The sequence below is a fragment of the Alligator sinensis genome, unplaced genomic scaffold (assembly GCF_000455745.1).
Source record: "Alligator sinensis unplaced genomic scaffold, ASM45574v1 scaffold61_1, whole genome shotgun sequence".
Taxonomy (NCBI): domain Eukaryota; kingdom Metazoa; phylum Chordata; order Crocodylia; family Alligatoridae; genus Alligator; species Alligator sinensis.
The window spans coordinates 93,825-98,593 of record NW_005841986.1 but is presented as its reverse complement, the minus strand read 5'-3'; positions in this window follow the sequence as shown (position 1 = coordinate 98,593).

Below are 4,769 nucleotides of genomic sequence, written 5' to 3'. Positions count from 1 at the left end.
TTGAGTATTTTGGAAACCTCCTCCTGTCCCCCCTCCAGCATCTCCTGTCTAAAGTGACCAGGACTGGCCTCTTCAGTGCCTCCTCATATAGGACTCATCACCCTTGTTGCCCTGATCTAACTGCTTGGGCTGGAAAGAAAAAAAAGCAGCTAAATAATATGGTACCAAATGTCCTGCTATTTCATTTGTGACTTAGAAACACAACCACGCAGCAGCCAAACCCAGTTGGTTTCCTCCGCAACATTTCCCAGAAACTTTTTGGTCCTTTTCCACTAGGGAAGCACCCGGCCAGTCCATTGCCCAGCTCAGATGGCAAACACCGGGGATGAAACAGAAAGGCATTTTGAAAATGGACCTTGCTTTTCACCTCGGTCATCGTGGAGGAAGGGACCAGACCCCGGTTTCACTTCCCAAGCCCTGGTACATGGCTGCAGCATTTGGGTTGTGAATTCTGCAAGAGACTAGTTGAAGCTACACTTAGTCATGAGCAAACTTGCTATGATGAAAATGCTCCTTGGCTTTTAGGTTATGGGAAGCCCTGGTTTTTGCTACCCTAATGGCACTAGCCCCTGGCACTTATGTCGTGTACAAGCGCCCTTAATAATTACAGGGTAAAGCAACTTTGTTAAAGAGAAAGTCGGGGAAACTCCAAAGTCCGCTTGCAAGGTCAACCCTGCTCATCCCCTGCGTTTCCGGAGCAGGGAGCTGAACTAGACGACCTCGCCAGGTTCCTTCCAGCCCTGCTTCCCCGTGATCCTAGGATCTCAGTCTGTGCTGCTATCCCAAATGCATTAATATTCTGTACAGTGCGATGTCGCAGCATTAAGAAGGCTGCGGGAACCACTGCTTTGAATATGCTGACATTTGGATATTTCAAATCACTGCCTCTGTGTGCCATTAAGACTTTTATTTTATCTGCATTTAATTCCCTTGATGATCTCACTTGAAAAAAAGCCGGGAGTTTGGTGTGGATGAAAGCACTGCCCAGGGACCTGGGAGATCTGGCTTTAGATCACTTAACCATGGGCATTTCAAGCAGTCTTTCCAGGCCTCGGTTAATCCATCTGTGGAATGGGAATACTAATCCCTCCTTTGTCTGCCAGTCTATTGAAGTACCAGTCTTGTAATGAGTTACACCTGCTCTTGCCTTGATACCCATCATGTGTCTGTGTGCCAATGCTCCTGCTGGCACCAACCCCGCGGGGTCCTGGCTGGAGGGTCTTGCCCCTGCGCTCAGGCTCAGCCCCATGTTGTACTGGGGGCAGGAAGGGGTTTACCCCCTGACCAGACTGATCCAGACTGGGGGGATTTGCCTTCCTCTGTAGTGGGGGCACGGCCTACGCTTGGGATTTCTTGAGCATCCATCTACAACCCCTTACATAAGCAGGACTCTGGCTGCCGCAGTCCCCCTCCTTTCCCTGTGGCAGGTTCAGGTGTGATGTCTAGTGCCGTGTCAGGGGTGACAGTCGTTTTGCAAAGAGTTTGGATGATGGATTTGTCTGGGCTGGTTTGGACAGGGCTGATCCTGCCTCAGGCAGGGGGTCAGACTAGATGTGACCTCCACCAGTCCCTGCCACCCCATGGCTCTGTGCTTGTTTGATAGATCACGACATCTAGTAATCACGTCCAATGCTCTCCAGACCGAATGTCACTGTTGCTTTGTGGTACGTGAACACGCCACCATTGCAGCTGCTTTAATGTCCCCGTGCAGCACTGCGGGTCCACGCGCACCTGTGCACAGACACAGCTGGGACACAGCCCTGCACCGCTGCAGAAACAATGCGTTTAAATATAGCACCATGCGTGTGTCTGTCCTGCTCCTCTAACCCACCCCATGGAGAATCCTGCTCCGTGGGCCACGTACCGCACCCCATCACATCTCAACTCCAGGTCTCGCTCGACCTTTAGAAGCAAACAGCAGATTAGTAATGATCTGAATGTGAGGGATGCATCTGTGGGTTATCTGGGGTACAAAGTGGGGTCTAGGTCCCATGCCCACGGTGTCTGATTATAGAGCTGGTGGAAAAGCTCTTTTCTTTGCATATGCACTGATTGGGAATTATGTCTATCTTTGCAAAGGAGAGAAAATGAGATTTGAGTAGAGAACGATCACGGGAGGTTTGAACATGAGAGATTTCCTCTGCTTGTGCGTTTGCAATGTTGCAGCAGCTAGAAGACGGGGGCAGAGGGTCTTCTCAGGTATCCGTGTCTTGTTCCACACCTGGCCCAGGTAAAAGACCAAATACCCAGGTGAGACTGGAGGTCTGGCTAAGGGTTAGGAAGTGGGGGTGGACTGGAGACTTGTAACCCACAAGTTACCTCTTCAAAGCCTGCTCAGTAGCCACCGACATGGGTGGATCTAGGATTTGAAAAGAGGGGTGCCTCGTCATCAGACACAACATCACACATATGTTTCTCCACTTAAAGAGACACTAGAAGCTTTACTAGAAGCCTGGTGCTATATTATTTCATTTAAATTCAAAGCAAAAACAAATATCACTGTGTTGGACTTTGCACTACTTTGCTATACTTGATACATTCAGTTTAAAAAACCACAGCAAACTGGGCAAAAAGAGGCAAAAGCAAAAACAAATAACTGTGTTGGACTTTGCACTAATTTGCTATATGAGATATTGCATTTAAAACACACTGCAAACTGGGCAAAAATAGGCAAAAGATCTTGTGCCATTAGTCCTGCAGTCGTTATAGTTAAACGTACATCAGATTCATAAAACAAAAACTAGCCTTATCAAGTGTCTTGACAGTGCCTCCAATACATCCCTGTCAGTCATTTCCACACCTGCGTTAACACGACCACACCTGCGTTAAGGATTTTGCTGAGAGTGAAAACCAGTCAGCAGGAAATGCAGGGCTAACACCATCAGCAAGGGCTAAGAGACAGCAAAATTGCAGAAGAAAGGATAGTTTGAAGAGTGGGAAGTCAAGATCATTGAAAAGGTGAGAGGGTCATTCACACTTGTGGAGTGAGGAGAGATTAGCAGGAATCAAAGGGATGATCATGAGCCATGAAGTCGGCTGACTCTCAGTGCTGCCTGAATAGAAATGCCGCTGCCTCTCTCAAGCATTTGGGTTTAAAGTCTGGGTGGTGCAGAAATCAGTGGGGTAAAACCATAATTTCAAACCGGGATCCACCCTGAGCCACTAAAAATAATTCCTTTTCTGCTCTGTGTCAGTCCCACCCTCCCCCGGCACAGCTGGACTCTGTCTGGCCTAGGTGAGAAACGGGGAGATGCTCTCACTGTTGGTCCTGGTGCAAGCCTACCAGCAAAACTGCCTCCACACTAGCAAATGTGGGCATCCCTGGTGACAGATTTCACCAACCCTAGAGAGGAAAAGACGTCTTTGTCTTGTGGATGGCCTTGCCATGGACACCTTCTCTTCTTCCTTCCACCTTTCTCCTTCATTGGTCTTGCCTTGCTGACGTCCCTTCATTAGTGGCCATCCTCCTCTGGAGACCTCATCATCCTGGTATGGCCTCGTCAGTGCAAAGCCAGGATGGTTGTTGCTTTTCAGACACGGGCAGGAGCCGTGGGGATGCTCCGTGCTGTACGACACGGGGAAGAAGACCTCTGAGCTGGGCAGGGCGAAGCGTGGAAGTGCGGATGCTGTGGGGAGATCCCTTGGTTGAATTATTAATGGCTTGCACTTGAAAGGCTCAAAGGAAGGGAACAAAGCTTCGGTTGTCCCATTTGGCCCCCTGCTCCAGTCTGAAGGAGGATTTGGAGACATGAAGAAGGTCAGTGGCTAAAATACACACGAAAGGTGAGCAGAGCGTGGCCAGAACTGGTCTTTATTCACACCTGGGAATCTGCAAGAGCTTTGCTTCAGCCCACGGCTTGAGGCCACCATCCTGATCCAACACGATGCCTGCCACGGTCCCGATCCATCACGAGCCATCACGAGGACCGCGAAGGCTCCTGTCACCACACGGCCATGAGCTGATCTGCACCGAGCGAACCCCTCGTCTGGTGACGACACAAGTCAAGAGTATTTACCGGAGATCCTGGTGCCTGTAACTTAAAGCTTCAGCGAAACAAATTGGAGCTGCCTTCTGGAGGCCATTGGTATAAATTACAGCCCCAACATCTGTCCACATCTGCGGCGTCTAGACCAGCCGTCTCGGATTCGGGGGAGGGTGGGATGCAGCGATGGAGGGCTTCGATGCGGCTGCCACAGCATCCCCCTCCTCCCCGCAGCTCTCCCACTCCCGGACCTGCGGGTCTGGCCTGGCAGACGGCTTGAGGCTGGGGTCGAGGCTCCGCGCCTGCCTTCGCCGGACTGGGGACGAGTCCTGGAGAAGCACTCTGGTCTCACCGGGGCCATCCCTGCCAGGCTCCCACTAGGCTGAGGATGAACTCGGCCCCTTGACCCACGGGTGGAGGTCGAGGAAGCCTCCCCTCCGGGCGGCCATCCTTGCATGGGCCCCCGCGCGGCGCTGGCAATAAAGAGGCCGGGGGCCTTCGTTCTGAGCGACTGTATTTTTTTTTTTTACAGTTCCTAGCGCAAACCTTCTCATTTATATGTAAAGCAGCCATTAGTCATAGCTCCGTTCCCTCACACTGCCTGATGTACAATCACATTTTGCAGTGGATGAATCTTTCCACACAGCTGCTCGGCTATGAATAATCCGTCGCCAGGCCCATAAATCAGAAAAAAATCATGCGCCTCCTTCGCCTGATCCTTACACAAAGTCATATATTTTACATGAGGACAAGCTAAATATTCATGAGGTTTTAAAAGGCTCTTCC